At 32.9% G+C, this 18444-nt stretch overlaps 1 pseudogene; it reads left to right on the top strand.

The window, feature by feature from the left end:
- Positions 1-10907: 10907 nt before the first annotated feature.
- On the top strand, positions 10908-11490 carry LOC121126315 (small ribosomal subunit protein uS5 pseudogene; annotated as a pseudogene).
- The last annotated feature ends 6954 nt before the right edge of the window (positions 11491-18444 follow it).

The following is an 18444-nucleotide window of genomic DNA, read 5'->3' on the forward strand; positions in this document are numbered from 1 at the left end:
TTTCTATCAACAAATTATTCCTAATATCCCTTTAATTATACCACAAAGAGATTAAAAAAAAGAAAAAGTCATATCAAGGCCATAAAAAGGTTCCAAAATGAAGTAAAGGCTCTAAATTATCCTAAAAATATTTTTTGTGTATCTTAACTCATCCCAGTAATATGAATAATGAACTTATAATTCAATACTCTAATATGTTGATAAAATATTGGATTTAAATATGTAGAGGATATTCTTTAAAATATATCGATACATGTAGTCCGTCAACACAAAAGCAACCTAGGATGATTTTCTCGAAAATTGAACGTGGACTTCAATTGTACTCTGACTCAAATATTCGTTCATTTCTATCAATAAATAATCATTATAAGCCTATCCGTATGCCACAAATTGTACTTAAAGAGGCAAAATGTATCATCAGAATAATAAAATGAAAAAATTATACATTTATTCGTGGAGAGCGGTCATATTGGGGCCCTTTATTCGTCCTTTAAATCAAATATAGGTGATAAATCAAGTTCAAATTCTTAATTATCATACATCAACCAAGTAATTTGAATAATAAGCCTATAATTGAATAAAATATGTCTATAAAATATTGGAGTAATAACGAAGATATTCCTTTACAATTAAGTTGGGATGCAAATTGCACATCAGTAGCCCAATGGCCACTATAAAATAATGAAAAATGGAGAGATTTTATGGTGAAAAGCCCGAGAACTACCGTAAGTTATTACACATGATAATTAGTACGAAACACAGAGACAGACGAATTTACTTCACCAATACGAATTATATTCACTTGTATATAATAAAATCCATCTCTCTATTAACATCACATTTGCACATAATAATTGCTGTTATTCAGCCAAAAAAATAAATAACCATCTGTGATTGAAAGACTAGCGTATATTATATCATTCACACAATATATCCAACCATACTTTTTTTAATAATAAATAATTCAATGTACGTATGTTCGGCCCTCTATCAGAAGAACGTAATTATTAATAAAAGTATGAGAATTGGGAATGGAACAATTTTGCAAAATAATAATTCATGGCATGGTATGAGTAATTGTTGGGTATTAACATGCAAATGGGCTGTGTAGGTATGTACATATGTCTGTGTGGGAAAGAAAGAGGTTCTTTAATCCATTTGGAGCAGGTTTAATATAAATATAAATTTTTCGAGGGGATTTTGAGCTAGTACTCATTTGAGTAAATTCAAATATCCCCAGTGTTGCATACTATATTTATTTATAGCAAGAATTTAAAAATAAAAGAAACATATATGAAAATAAATGAACATGGTAACCCTGATCATTGGAGGAATGTTTGGAAGGAGAGCAGTTTAGCTGTCATGGCGTTTTATTAGAGCAGATGCAAACTGCTGTGGGAGAAAGGAAATACACGTATATCGACAAACGAATCTCCAGAAAAATTTATACAAACTTTATTAAATCTACAAATTCATTATTTCATTTCAAATCCATTTTTATACAACTGACAAAAAGGAAGACGAAACTCCAATTGTCACCAATTTCTTATTTTGACCACAACTTAATTGATTTTGAATACATCTATACAACGTTCTGTTTCGTATAGTTGTTTATTGAGATGTCAGTGCCTAATGGATTTATAATTCAACCCCCTATACAGTATTCTTAAGCTCCATTTTGTGTGTTTTACTGTAGAATAAGTCCCCTTTATATCACTCTACAAAAAATGTACACCCCGTCGTAGCTTGACCAGGTTAAAAAAACAACAACACTGATGTAAAGTTTCAGCCTACCATGCCCAAAGGTATGGGCACCCATAACAGACACACAAACTCTATTATGTATATTTTACTAGCAATGGGTTACCCGATCCGGCACCGGAGAGAGCAGGAAATCACATTGATCAAAATAATTGGAAAAAATTGGAAAACTATTCAGAAAATATCTTTATTCCCTAATAATTATAATTTGAATGTTTCGTTGTTGTGTAAAAGATCCTAATAATTTCAATTCTACAACTATGATAATAACGATGGAACGGTAAATTGACTATATGTTGTACAGCATATACTATTACTAATGACGCTATATCATCAATCCGATTAAGTAAGGTAATCCAGGAAGTCTCATCACCTCCAGTCCCAAATACTCTTACTATTGACAATTTTAACCTTAATTAGTAGTAGTAGTATTAATTCAATTAAAAAATTGTGTTATAAACTTCAAATAAGCTTACCAGCATATATGTATTAAAAAAATGCTTGGATGAGAAGTCATTTTTTATTTTTGTTCAAAAAAATTGCCAAATCAGAATTTGCAAATAATTTTGTGCATTAATTTTGCTAAAAATTAGTTAATAACATTTATTGGCATTGTACAAGGAACCCAAATCTACTACTATTTTTTTCGTCCTAGCAAAAAAGAAAAAAGTTATGGCGAATAATATAGTTGAAAAAACAATTCTCGATGACTCCTTCATTTTTGAAAATATCAACAAAATTATTTTATAAAATGTTTCACAAATTGGAAGTATTATTAAATGTAATGTAAAAACTGAAAAAATCTTGTCCTTAATACATCGTTTTGTGGCATTTCTTTTAAAAAATGACGTAAGATGAAAAAAAAATACAAAAAAAAAAAAGAAAAATTATTGCGAAAATGACCGATATTTCAGTCAAACATCAATTTCTATATCTCAACTTTATGTGCAAACGAATTTCTCGACCAATTTCAACAAACTTTATTTTATCTACAAATCCAATATTCCAAAAGATAACTTTTTTATTAACCTGAAAAAAAAAAAAAAAAAAAAAAAATTCTTCACATCACTTTTTTGATTTTGAACAAATTAAGAAAAAAATCTTATTCACCCCCCGACCCCTTCTAGTCTCCTTGAGCTCCAAAAAGCAATTTTTCTGTTTTTGGTATAGAATAAGTCCCCGTTATATGATCCTCACCTGAAAAATCCTCTTAACCTGGCCAGGTTATACAGAAGACCCATTTAAAGCCCAATAGTGTGGGCACCCATAAAAGAAACACGTACATACCAATTGTATTATATACAGATAATAATAAAGAAAAACATAAATGCACATTTTTTCCTTATCAATTTTCTTGCTAAGGTTTTGACAAGATATAATTACATATTATATTCTTAGACCCTCATAGAATAAAATAAAAAATTCTTTACAAAGTGACCCTATGGTAGTTATTTATACATTTGTACGTTATAAATTACCTGATCTATAGTTGTTATTTTTATTCGTTGTTTTCTTCATTTTGGTATGTTAAATGCCCTTCACTGATGTAATTTGAGTATTTATTATTACAAAAGGAAGAAAATGTTAATAAGAGTATTAGCAGCAATTGGGTTTGCTCCATCCCTAAACAATATCATTGCTGATGCTATTTCAGACCTAAGCAAATTGTAGCAACACAATTACATCTTTTATGAAGCCATTATTACTTACAATCAATGTTGGATTATTATTGGATATTTATGTTAGTAAGCAAATCAAAAAATCCAAATATTTGTAGGTTAATTTGATTTTTCAAATTTTCTGTCAAAAATAAATTAAATTTACTGTGAATATCAATTGATTTTTGTAAATTTTTATCCCCGAAATTTAATATAAAATTTTATTTTTAATATTCGAAGTTAAATTTTGAGAATTTTTGGTTTAGGACAGCTGTGAATTGTCGAATTTACCTCCCAATAAAATTTAATTTTTTTAAGAATAGCTATGAATTATTGATTTTTTTGAGAATTGCTATGGGACTTTATTTATTTCCCCCAAAAAAAAAAAAAACATTTTTTTTGGGAGAATTACTTTGAAATTATATTTTATTTTCCCCAAAATTTTGAAATTTTTTTCGAAAAAATTTAATTTTGGAGAATAACTATGGATTTTTAAATTTTATTTGTAAAAAAATGTAATTTTTAGAGAATAAATATGAATTTTGTAAAAAAAATTAGGAAAAAATTTAATTATTTCTGAATAATTGTTGATTATTAATTATTTTTCGAAAAAAAATAATTGTTGAAATTTTTATCCTTAACAATTATTTTTTAAAAAATTAACATTAATTTTTTTTTTTTTTTTGAAAAATTAAGCTCCCCCTCCTTTAAAAAGTAATCTGGCTTACAGACCTTATTAAGTTATTAATATGCAATTGATTAGCTTTCAACTGCTGTATTATTGGTTTCGATATGTCAACAAACAACGACAATAGAGGTAACAGACTACAAATCTTCTCCTCGCCTTACATTCTTTAAAGGAAGTCGTGTACGTTGTAAATTGATCTGTTGAGCTTGTTTTTAAGGTCAGTAGGCCCATTAACAGCAGTGAGAGCCTTTCCAAGAAGACATGGAGTGGAGATACAACGAGATTGTCACTGAAAACTTCTTGATCGGCGTGGTCTTTTAAATTGAAGCCAATGAGTACCAGGAGGCGATGAAGGAGGTTGTAAAACTCTGGTTGAATGCCAACTACCTTAAGGGGGATCACTGTTTAGAACAAGACTCAACACCTAGCCAGAAGACCATAACAACTCAAGCTTAGTGGAAAGACATCCTAACCAATTTCCGGCAACAAACTTTAGACCCCCTCATCATCGGACAACACGCCACTGGACCATGAAATATGGGGCTTTGTGGAGAACAAGGTCTGTAAATCCTCCACTGCAATATTGGTTATCCAAAAAAAAAAAATGATTAGAAATTTATCAGCATTAAATACGCTATATTAGTTGCAGAACATGTCAATAGAGGGGAAAAGCAAATGGATAGCGGATCTTATCACCTCACATCACTCTCTAGAGAAGGTCGTAGACATTATGAATTGCTCTGTTGAGCTAGGTCGTAAGGTCAAGAAGCTCATTAACAGTGGCGAGAACTTCCCCCTAGAAGACAGGAAGTTTAGGACACAGCAAGATTGTCACTCAAGACTTTTTGACAGGTGTGGCCTTTGAAATTGAACTACAAAGAGTGCCTAGAGGGGATGAAAGAGGTTGAAAAGCCTTCATTGGATGACGAAAACCCAGAGGGTGATTAATATTGGGTACCTTATTTAGCAAATGATATTAGGTAACAACTCAAACTTTGTGCAATGAAAACCTCACCAAATTCTGCCCTCCAAACTTGTGGGTACTGGACTGATCGCCACTGGCCTATGGAATATGGGGTTGGTGGAGAACTAGGCCTCCAAAGTCCCCACTCCAATGTCGATTCCCTGAAGGCCTCTGTTGAGAAGGAGTGGGCTGATATATACAATGACTACGGCATCAAAGTATAAAAGGCCTTCAGGCCCAGACTGGAGGGCATGGTAGCCGCAGAAGAATAATATTTTGAGAAATAGGTAATTGTTATTATTAAGCGGTAATATCATAATAAAAAAATACTTCTGATAATATGTACATGTTGTTTGTGATGAAGTAGATTTAAATCTTAGATTCAAAAACGGTACAATTTGCTTACATACGCTGTATGAGATACAATCAGTCATTTGATCCTTAGAACTGTATTTTTTAAAAGTATTGTTTGAACTCCCTTTGTATTACTCAAAGCCATGATAATTGAAAGCAAAATATCTAGTAGAAAGTAGAGGATCTCACGATAAAAAGAATTAGAAACTCATGGAATTTCAGGTTGAAAGGTATCATATCAGCGACAATACAAGTCTCTTAAACTATATCAAAATTGTAAGCTTAATCTAAAATTAAATTGCATTTTGAATAATCCCAGTAATTTGAACACTACACCAATAATTGACCCTCAATATTTATTTCTAAAATATATATTTTTTATTTTTTTGGAAGTCTATATAATTTTAATAGAATGGTTCTGGTTAAAATACCTTTTACACGTCATGACATATAAGAGTTGAACTATAAAAACAAACAAACAAGACGTCAAGTTAGATATACTAAGTAGTTAGCAAAGCCATCTGTTTTCACGACAGGAAGGCAAAGCCTTCAGACCAATAATCATTGAAGTTTTTGACGAGTATCATTTTAAACAAAACATAAGATTTCTTCACATTAGTTTTGAATACAAAAATGAACTCGCCAATGAATTTAATCTTCCTTGATCTATGAGTTAAGGCACGAATTTTACAACTCTCAGTCTTTTTTCCACTTTGAAGAGTTCCTTGTCAAATTTCACCCATTCTCCATCCAAATGACCTTTTTTAGTAGTCAGCATGAGTTTAATCAAAATACATTTAAAACCATCATGTGCATGCGACTCAATTCTAATCGTATATATTTTTGAGTTCAGGGGATCCATAACTACGGATATATTGTAGGGGTTATATGTTGTACGATCTGATATTGTTCCAAAGTGCCCTGGATTTATCAAGCAGACAGAGGGCGATCCAGAAGATAAGGATGAACTCCCTTGGACAAGGAGAAATAGACACATGGAAAATATAATTTTCACCTGGACTCATCTTTTTCTCTAAAAATAGATAATTCCCCTTGGATGATCGTTATATCAAAAAAAGGAATGATATTTTGAAGTTACTCTCACGTGGCATGTTCCCTATGGGCATATCCTAGGGGCTCAGGTGTAGCCGTACCACTGTTTATCATTGGGAGTCTCACTGTTGAGAGTAATCTGTAGACCATTTTGCTTACAACAGCTGGATAAGTCAGTCTACCTCACTTGTGTTCCACAATTTTTACAATGAACGAAATGATTGAATAATAACGGGTTTTTATCTTCAAAATTTTGTGTTGCAAACAAAATTTCATATGCTGACGCGTTGCAAATGTTAGAAAAAACCTTTTGTGAATCATTTTTATCAATGCATATGAGTGGTACTAAGCATTCAAGGAGTGCTTGGAATCGTCGAAGAAAAGTCAATGTGATGCTTATTGTTTTCTTTGATATCCACGGCTTGAATTCGTTCCAAAGGGACGAACAGGCAATAAGGAGTACTATTCGGGCGTACTAAGGCGTTTGCGTGCAAAAAATCCGGTAAAAAGAGCCAGAATTATGGAAGAAGAACTTGTGGATTTTACAGGTCGATAATGCACCATCGACCCAAGCCACGATTGTGAGTGAATTCAATGCCCAACACGCAATTATTACCATCGATCAACCACCATATTCACCTAATTTACCTCTGCGTGACTTCTGTTGTTCCCAAAACTTAAATTACCTCACTGTGGAACCCGTTTTGAGTCTATTGAATCCATAATACAAAATTGGAGAAGGAGCTAAATCCCATGCCAAAAATTGTCTATAAAAAATGGTTCGATGAGTGGAAAAAACGTTGGTATATGATACGTAGGTATATTGCATCTAATGGGGATTACGTTGAAGGTAAAAAAATCCATTTTAATGATTAAATGTGGAATTTGTGTTTTTATTTAACTATTACGGGTACTTTTTTGACAGAATCTATAATCTTATATTTATAAAGTAGAAGAATCCGAAATTGTTTTTAATTACGTAATGTTCCGGGGTCCACCGGATAAGCTAACTCAAGTGGGTTTTTAAAGTTTGGGAGTGAACTGAAAATTCATTTTCAAGCTTGTGCTTGTTCAAATCCCGTTTGTTTACATCACTAGTATACCTTATAGACAATATACATATCAAAAAGGTTTATTCATAACTTGACTTTATTTAATATTTTTTTATCTTGTGCATTTTCCTCCATCTTATTTGTATCTTTCCCACTTAACAAATTTTTAATTGCAAAAAATATTTCTTCTTATCATTATTTAAGAGATAAGGGGCTGAGATCTTGAGATTTTTGTATAAATATTTTTTTAGCAATCATTGGGAATGTCAAAATTAATATTTTAATACATTTATATTTAAGAGTAGTAGGAAAGAAGAAGTTGAAGTCAGGCACAAAGAAAAGGTTTTAAAAACATGCATATTATTTTTTTCCCCGCATTGATAATTATAAGATCATGATGATTATTAAACGTCGCAGAGTTTTGATGGGTTTTTGATCCTTGATATATATATATTCATTAGTGACAAATTACCAACTGAAAAATAAATAGGGATGGGACTTTTGGAGAGCACGAGGAGATGGCAAGAGCTGGACATATAATACACCTGAATCAATACTCTTGTTAACGTCAGCTCCCCTATTTTATAATTGTGGAAGAACAAATCCACTCGACCATTCCACCGGGTAATTCCGGAACGCCCTTTTAATCCCAGATCTCAGGGATCATGTGATGCTATAATGACCATCATTGGAGATCTGTTCAACAATGTCCCAGACAAAATGGTCTAAAGTGTTCAATTCCAGCAACTAATGTGGCCAAGAACTCGGCAGGACTTACATCACATTTCCAGAATCAAGAAAATCGAGTTATATTTTGCTGGTGTGATCGGATTTTCTGTCTTGATTCCAGATCCAAAGTATGTCTTTCATATTGCTGCGGACCCAGGGGATGACTTTAATTGGAAGAAAAAGGATTTAAAGCTGGGCTTTGACCTTCAGTCCCTGCTCGGAGATGTATTTGGCCTCCATAATCCTAGGGATGTTTTAAGGACTTTGGTCCATCTCTTGTTCCTTGAGTTATGCTTGTGGGTTTGACAGTAATTTTTCTCATTCAAGAAGAATCTCAAAAGATTCCAGGTTTTGCAGCCCATAACAGAGTTTAAAAAAAAAATTATTATTGGTGTCATTCTTCCCAATATCCTTGTTAGATGCTTTTGAAAAGTTTTTCTGTTTATTTTATTTATTTATAGCTGATTGTAGCTCATCTGATGACACTTCATATACGGATAAGCTGATCTTCTCCAAAATATTCTTGGAATTGTCAGGGTCTCCATGATATTTTTCTGTTTTTTTCCTCCCCGCATTCCAAAAAGTCATATTTTATACAATTATAATTTTAAAAAAACGCTGCATAGTTGTGCTTATAAAGGACAAGGATTTATTTTTCAAATTCTGTAGGTGAACGTAAGCATATGGCTACATACTTATATGCATATATATTTCCATAAATGATTGTTAGAGTTGTATCACGACCACTCAAGCCTTCCAAATATAAAATTGGGGTAGACCTAAACGTTACCAGGGATCCTTTGGGTGACTCGGTTGTATATTCAGGCTCTTAAAATTGGAAAAAAATAAAGCAGACATGGAGAAAATAATTTTACAAAGATTTACAAGTATCTTTACGAAGACACCAATCTTGTTTTACAATCAGAAAAACCATCAATGACATTTAAAGGAACGACCAAAGAGCGTCCACCGTTCGAAAATAGATTAGACTACATTTTAACCTCCAGATAAATAATAGACCATTTCTCCGAATTCCTAATAACTTCCTCCATTTCTTTCAGATCACTCTCCTCTCCTGGTGAGATTCTTATCCCCCACTCAAAATAGTGAATCCTTTTGGAAGCTAATTAATTCTCATCTGTAGTACCCTGAAACAAGAAATAAGTTACATACTTTTGAAAAAATGAGGCTCATTCTAGATCCATATATAAGAAAATAAGTTTTAAAGCTGCCTAGGCAAGAAGAGAGCAAAGGAATGAATTAATTTCCATAGAAGATTCGTCCGAGGATCATACAGATGTTAATTATCGGATAGAACAAATTATAGAATATGAGAAGAATGGAGTAATTATCCGAATGAAATCAAATACCGTCGAGGGTAATATAAGAAGTAAATCTTCGTTCAAACACGAAGAAAAGTGGTTTGGAAATAATGGGAAATTAAAGGCTCTACGAGTTAGAGAAGGCTTAGTCTCCAACTATCCAAAATGTATAAATAGTGAAGCTAATAATGACTCAAATCTTTTATGCATGTCAAAGGTGCCAGAAGGGCGTAAAGTGCACTTTCTGTATGTTTTGGAAAGAGGACCACACGGATCATTCTTACCAAAATAATGATGAAAAAGGTTTTGACGGCCAAATAAACTTCTCCATTCCCCCAACGACAACGACAAGGATGCAAAGGCCAATGAGGGAAGAAGAAATGAAGGAGTTCATTAATGACTACAAAGCCCTAGTTTGTTCAGTCTTCCTTTCGAGTATCGAAAACTTTTTTATATAACTCTGGATTTTGAAAAAAAAAAAATATGAATTTGTGGATTTTTTTTGATTTTTTTTCGCATAAAAACCAAGCCCCTCACCCCCAAATATGGTCCTGCGGACGCACATGCATAGATATTTCATATAGAAATAATAATATTTATAATGAAGTCGTCTGGAAGAAAGAAGATCTTCTCTGCAAAGATCTGACGCAATTTGTCGCGTCAGATAAAAGAGATACCAAAGAATGATGAGGCTATATTTTTTCCCATCATAGATAGGTGAGACGAGAGGAGTTGACCCACATACATAAAAATATATATATATATATACACCTAAATACCTATTACTGAATACATACAGTGAAAGAAACATGGGTAGAGAAAAGTATTTTTATGGGATCTCAGGACGAAGTAAAGAAGAAGTAGAATCTGTAACGACCAACAACAAAAACAACACGACTACCTACTGACCTGTGAGAATTCTTTTTTAATACTATCTTGTATGTAATAAGGGCTTTATCGTCTTTGCATATCTTGAATGGATATGTGTATACATATTTCTGCCTAAAGAATCTTCTAAATGAAGCATTTTATAAAGGCATAGAGGACAATTTAATTCCCTAGTGTTTGACATCAAGAGAAGTGTAGATAATTTTGGATTAATAAAAAAAAAAATTCAAAAATCCATAGCTATTCACAAAAAAAAATTCAAAATTACATTTTTTAGGGTAAAAGATTTCAAATAATATATTTTGTAGTCAAAATATTCAAATGTTTCATCAATATCCATACAAAGAGTAAAATTTAAATGCATCATGCAAGTCATAATTGGAAATTAATTGTATTTGGGATGGTGGTGCTTGAATTTGGATTTAAAAATAAATAAATAAATCGGTTAAGGATAATAAAATCAAGTCCTTTGAGGGCATTTACCTCTTTTTCTCCCTATTAAAGAGTTTGAAATCATTGATTACTTCTTAGGCCCTTCTTTGAAGGATGAAGTCCTTCAAATCATGCAAGTCCAGAAACAAAATCCGGGTAGGTCAAAGAGCACGTTTCAAGGCCTTCGTTGCTACTCGAGACTTCAATGGTCACGTCAGACTTGGAGTAAAATGCTCCAAAGAGGTTGCCACTACTATTTGCGATGCCATCATTTGGGCCAATCTCTCCATTGTCTCAGTAAGAAAAGGTTTCTGGGGTAATCCGATTGGTAAGCCTCATATAGTACCTTCCAAGGTTACTGGCCAATGTTGTTTCATTTTAATGTGTCACATCTATGCCCCCTTTTGGAAGGGGTATTGTGTCTTCTCAAGTCCCAAAACGCCTCTGTATAATGGCAGGTATTGAGAACCAACTGGAACCTTGGTACATTTTGCCAGGGTATCCTGCCATTGCTAAGACCTATCCCTATCTTACACCGGATTTGTGGAAGGAAACTATTTTTAATTTCAAGCCTTCTCACATGATGTGAGCATTGTTCATGTCAGTCATTTTGGAAAACTGTTGGATCATGTCAAAATGGGATCAATAAATAAAAAGGACTTAAAGCGTACTTTCTATCAAAAATATATTCCTCTATAGAGAGTTTTACGTTATTGGTTGTTGATGGCGGGCATTTTCTGGGAGGCTAAACAAAGAAGTTTTATCACAATAAAAACTTCTTCTTTTTTTGATTGATATTGTGGAAAATAGTGAACTATGGGACATCAAAATGATTTTGGGCCAACAAATAACAGGACTTAAACATTGATCTCTACCAATTACCTAGTTGTATTGTATATCTGACCCTAACTTAAATTAAAAGAATGTTATTAGATCGTTAAACAATCTTATAGGTTGTAAATATTCAAGATGAGAGTATAAATTGCACATTCTGTTGCGAAAAACTAGAAATGTGATAAGATATATCTTTTAGTACGAATGGCTGAACAAAGAAAAAAGATAATCTACAAGTCAAGACTTCAAAAACTGATTGGGTAGAGAAGACGGATTTGAATCTACCTAGGGCTTTTAAGGTGGAGGCCATCATCTGTTAAGTGAAGGAGATAATTTATTCATGCAGATGCAACAGGCAATCCATTCCAACAAATTTGGAATGGGTTATTGCCGCTAAAGAACTCGACGTTTTTTGGTAAATTTCTCCGACAATGGTCGTATATTTGGACTTTTAAATATTTGTATTAAGAAAATGAAGAAACGCTGTGATTTTTATTGTTGTTTTGTGATTTTTGTACAATTATTTTTTACCCATGACATATATGTTTTGGAAAAAAAAAAAGTAGTATTCAATGCAGATGTTAAGTCTTTTTTTTTTTATTTACACATATAATCATTTGATAGATGTTTTGAGAATTGGTCCATTTTATGTAGTATATATATTAACTTTGAGCCCTTAATTACGATGGCATTTATGACGTCAGTAAAACCGCTCTACATTGATTGTACCATTTTTTTTACACCAAAAATAATGCAAGGGTTTTTAAATAATATAATAAATATGAATATTTATCCCTTCAAGATGACCAACTTTCAAATTAATGACAATGGTTGTAAAAAATATGTTTGTATTCAAAACGATGCAGGGGTTTTTATTTTCTGAAACTGTTATAATTATTCTTCCATTCTTGACAATAGAACATTTAAGTATATAATATTCATCACAACCGAGTGGTCCATAGAAATATGAACATTTATTAATTCAACAATTAATTAAAGTTAATTGATTGAAATTATTTCATATCTACATATATTAAATCATAAACTATTAGTTACAAAACAAAAAACAAACCTGAGCTCCCTAGATTACGTACAAGTCGATAAAATGACGCGTGAAAATTATTGACGAATTTCCATTCCTACACTCCAAACAGTTGGGCGTCTCCAGGACCACTGTCTACACCGCCATCAAGGATGAACCATTTCAAACTGGGCCCGGAGGAGGTAAAAATAACAAACGCTCAGGCTATTCCCCTCAAGTCCATCAAGGTCCATGCTACAGATCTCTGAGTTTCACACTAAAATGTCCAGAGAGCTTTAAAAAAAAGTGTGTGGAAAGAGCCTTCTGAGGGCGGAGAGGCCACTTTTGACGCCAGCAATGAAAGTACCAAATATCCTTTGTTGCAAGACTCTTTTGAATGAGTCTTTAGAACTCTTTTGAATGAGTCTTTAGAACTCTTTTTTGACACTTTTGCCCCTCTATAGTCTTGATACCAACCCCTTGACTGCAACTTTTGAGTACATGTCAAGGGTATGGCCTGCGGTGTCAGTCATCCAACCCCCAAGGTCCTCAAAGTGACTCTCAGCCAGTTCTGAGACGTCATGACAGAGAACTACTTCTGTTGCGTCTGCCAGGCCTTCAGCGGCCTCCTGGAAGCTATCAGTGTCATTAAGAGCAGCTACATGGATGATTAGTAGAGCTCAGACAAACACTTATTTATTATTTAAATTTTGTTGAAATTATATTATTAATTAATAAATTATATCGTGTTGTAGTTTAAAATTCAAAGTGTTCAGATTTGAATGGACGACTCGTTAGTGTGTGAGAGACGAAAAGTAACGCTGAGGATTTGTTGGGAGGATATGAGTATAAGTCCTTTTTAGGACTTTGAGTAGAATTGCAATAGCAATTCCAGGCATTGTTATTTAAGTAGTTGGGTTTGCACCGCTTACAGCTAATTTAATGAAACGTCATGAGAGATACTTATAGTGGCCGCGTAAATTATTACTTTCTTTTTGCACACCGACAGATCATATAATTTAAAACAATAGATAAACTCCCCTCTCCTTACACCGCTCGATAATCATGCATCTCAACAGCAATAAAAAGGATATTATGACAGCTGATCAGAGCTAATCTAATGGAACATTATGACAGATAGACTGCTCTCGTTTCCAACATTTGGGTTGTCTTTTATACAATTTGGTTGTTGATACTATTGTTGTCACCTAAACAGTGTTTATCTTTATACCAGAATATCTCAGTGTAAAGTAATAACTAGACTGTGTGTGTGTGCTTAAGGTAGACAAAGAGATACACTCAAGATTTGTTGCGAAGAACGTAAGTGTAACTCCTTGATGAAATCCGAGTAGAATTGAGGACAAAGATAGGCAGTAATTCATTATTCCATTGTCCTTTTTACGGATTTGCATTGTTGTCCTTCCTCTTGCAGCTAATTTAATGGTACGTCATGACAGCTAAGCTAATCAAGCTGTCAGGGAAAGGACATTCATTTTCGGCCTCTTTTTTTTAAAAGCATACCCGGTGGTCATATTTTCTACAATTAAAACAATAACATGTAAAACGTTGCAGATTATTACTTAAAATAGATAGGGGTTTATTTTAATATTGATGTAGTTGAACTCAAACATATATTAGATATTGTAGTATGTATGTACATTGTATACATCCAAGTATACATTAAGGCAAGTAAGTAGTCGTCTCTTACACGCATACCTTTATTAAATATGCATAGAATCTTACCCCTTAGAGATATGTTCTTAAAATAAATACAATAACTACATGTAATAAAATACAAAAGATAAAAAAAAATCATTGATTATAAACACATCGTTTTGTGAGAAGCCCACATAAAGAAGGAAAAATACTAATATTAATTTGCGTGAGAACCATTGAAACCAATGGTATTTTACATACACATAGGTGTACAAACCTTCAACGCTATTTATGTTAGAACAATTAAACCATTTACCTCTTTTTTTTCTCATTTTTTTTTACATCTTATGAGTAGACACTCAATAACTACAGACGCATTTAATTACAATTGTATCACCGTACTTTTTTAACTACAAGGTTCTATTACGCAACCAAATGACAGCTGACATATACGTGAACAAGTACCCTGTATATATTCTTCTGACAAACTTTTTCGTTGGGAGAAGTAATGAGCTGTGGTCGGTTATCGAATTTAATTCTGCGAAAATTGAATGTTTAATTGAATTAAACATTCCTTTATTTTTGTTATTACATAGTTTTTGCAAATAAAAACAACCTATAACAGAGAGAGAGAGAGGGTCAAATTCGCTTTGCACCATCTTAAAAAATTAATTAAAATTTTCTTCAGGTAAATTATTATTTTCATTATACTTTTTACTCATGAGCCCTTTGCTATGGTTTTCCTTGGGAAAATGGATTTAATTGATGAAGCATTGATTATATATATATATCGAATTCATTATCTTTATTGTTATAATAACTAAAAGAATTCGTGAAGGGGGTCATGACCTCTCCAGGGAATGGATTTTATTTTTCATTCTTTAATCAAAATTAATGAACATACCTTCTTTGCTTATTTGTTGTAAACTACATAATTAAAAGGGATTCTCACACAAAAATCAGGGTTATATCAATATCATATGGGACGATAACCCGGACAAATGTACCGGATTTATACCAAAGGTAAACTGAAATAGTAAAAAAATAGCATACACCGTATGTTTGTCTGACAAATGTCTCAATTTTTTTTTAGTAATCATGATTGATTTTTAAATGTACAGAACAATGTTACAGAAAAAAAAATACAGTGGTTCTCAATGTGGATTTCTTAACAGACCTTCCAGGGTACTGCAAAACCCATTTATTCATCAATTTTTATTGATACCTACACATTCAAAGAAAGTTCCGTATCAAAAAAGTTTGGGAAAAACTACCTTCATGGTATGGACTTTAAAACAATCTAGATTACTTAAGCCTGAATATAAAAAAAACAACGAAGTACCATGATCAAAAGTAGAAACTAGTCCATTTAATAAACAATAAATAAAAAAATCGTTGTCATCATAAAGGTGAAAAGGCAAAAGGTTTCTGATTTTCTCCACGCCCAAGTGAATGTATCATGAAGGCTGTAGGGTGCTCCAGGACTCCTATATATAGGATTAAAGACATGACGGCTTCAGGCCTTGAGAGATCCCCTGACATCAGTAGACACTGGAAAATTGTGATCATGGAGGACATGGGCACCAAAAGTCCGGTCAAGTCGATGGGCAGGATGTCAAGGCTCTCAATGTGAGGGATTGTACTATGAGTAAGCCCTCTTTTGCACCACGATGTTGGCATCTGGTTTCAACGGCATTTTGAAATGCTCAGTACCAAAGGGCGTCAGTTATCTAAGCTTCAGAAAAAGAATGGTTTTTTTAGCCAGAACACAGGCCTAAAGTATGTTGTGATAATATTTGACCTATAATACGGATCAAACAGTCTACGTTTTTAAACTATTGTTTCAAATTTACGTTTAGTATTGGCTGTTCTATCTTAGTCATCGATCAGAAGCTGAAGAAAATAGAAATTGATAAGGTAATTAACAAGTGTTTGTAAGGTATCAATGAGTTAAGAGTCCATTTCGAAAAGACTCCCTTCACTGTCTTGTGGCACTTTATTCATAGTGCTGATCTCAGTTCAGGCCTGAAGACATGTAAGAAACTCTATCTGTAGAAAAAAATATAATTTTTGACTGTAAAGTGTATGTTCCAACATTACGTAAACCATGTGTAGTTTTTAGCTCGGCCACTTTTTTGGAATTGGTAATCTGGAGAATGAAATTTTCTTTTCTTAAGGCCATATCATTATTATTTAATTCCTGAGCTGCTAAGTTCCTTCTCTACTACTAACTTCAATTATATTCAAACCATGATTAAACATTCGTGCCCGCCTATAAAAGAATGGGGCTGACCTTGAGGATTTGTTGCAGAGTTATAATTTTTGTTGGCCTCAGAAGTATAACTGAGGATTGACATCAGAGTGTTTTTGGCCGATGTCCTTCGTCCCCTCCTACATCGTCACAGCTGATTGTAGCTGATCTAATGAAACACCATGACAGTTAAACTCAATTTTTGTAAAACATTATACAATTTGTCAGGATTACAATGTTCATTTTTGGTTTCTTTTTTTTTTAATGTGCCCAAATTACACACAATTTTCATCGCTACCTATGATAAAAAAACTGCGAATTCGTCATGCGGTAAAACTATAATGAGATGAAATTATAAGAAGCGAAAATGTTTGCGGTAAAATGACTTAAAACCCTATGGGATTCGATATTATAACAACGTACTTCTAGTGAGTTCGAAACAAATCTCGAACTAGATTCCATAAAAATATGTACTACTCAAACTGTAATCGAACACAATACCCAAGGACTTGTAAGCAAATACTTTGCAGTAAGATGACTTTTTTGTAGCTAGCAACTCATGGTCACATATTGCCCGTAGAGATGGTTTGATGTACAAGAATAGTCATTAGGGTTCCTTCTCTGTGATCAAATCATTGAAGGATCTGAAATTTGAAACACACGAAGGAATTTGAACTTTTGTCGATAAATTCAACCCCAAAAATTATCAACACTCCTCTATGAGTACTTATAAAAATAGGTTTATTTATATATATATATACTAGCGGAGTGTACCTGCATTGCAGGGATGAAATGGGAGGAATAAAAACAAAGGATGAAGGTAGAAGAAAAGAGGGAGAAGAGAAGGGGAAAGACACAGAGAGAAGGAGAGAGATATAGAACGAGAAAAGGAAAATGAGGTTTTATTTCAGTCAAAAACAAACTCTAAATGACCTCGAAGGCCCCAAAAAATGTCATAGGAATAGACCTGATTATTTTATACGTTTCCTTGTTACATTTCAGACTCATCTGTTAAAACATTTTGAACTCCACGTATGTGATAACACCAAAAAACATTTGTATGATATTTTATATAATTTTTGGGTAGTTTTAGAAACTTTCTTTGTGATATAACATTGCATTGAGCTTGGATTTTTCACATTTCATAATCTTTTCACTCGTGATTACTGTTTCATATCCTAATGAGTTTTGCCTGGATACTTGCGCCCTGCATCAGAAAACAAGTCGTACCGGACGTTCAACAGTTCCTATTGGTCAGGACGGATTCTACTTTTCTTTTACGATTTTCATAATTCAACATTACCATATAATGTTTTTCTTTAGTTAAATAAATAACCTTTGGTCCTTTTGTTAGCCAAGAATAAATCATGATCTTCATTGGATTTGGTGTTCATCATTAGACCAAAAAACATATTCCTTTAACCACTGTCCAAAAAGAATATGATATACATAAAGACCAGATCAATGCCTTAAAGAGAAAGAAAGGCATTGCTATAATCAGAGTCTTGGCTCATAAGAAAAATGATGTCCAAATATAGAGGCTTAATTAGACTCTAATGAGGTGTAAACAATATTTTTTTTATTTTTTTTTGGAAAAATCAACCCATATATGTATTGTGTGAAAATGTTCTCAAACCAAGTCAAAAACATCACATCACTATTTATAATGTACAAATGACCTGACTCAACTTTTTTACAAGGATATACTCAAAATAAAGGGGTATTAATTAGTGTTGTTTTTTCGGTTCGATCTTAGGTGGTGATGTTTTTTGACCGATTTA

Source organism: Lepeophtheirus salmonis, chromosome 11, assembly GCF_016086655.4.
Source record: "Lepeophtheirus salmonis chromosome 11, UVic_Lsal_1.4, whole genome shotgun sequence".
Classification (NCBI taxonomy): domain Eukaryota; kingdom Metazoa; phylum Arthropoda; class Copepoda; order Siphonostomatoida; family Caligidae; genus Lepeophtheirus; species Lepeophtheirus salmonis.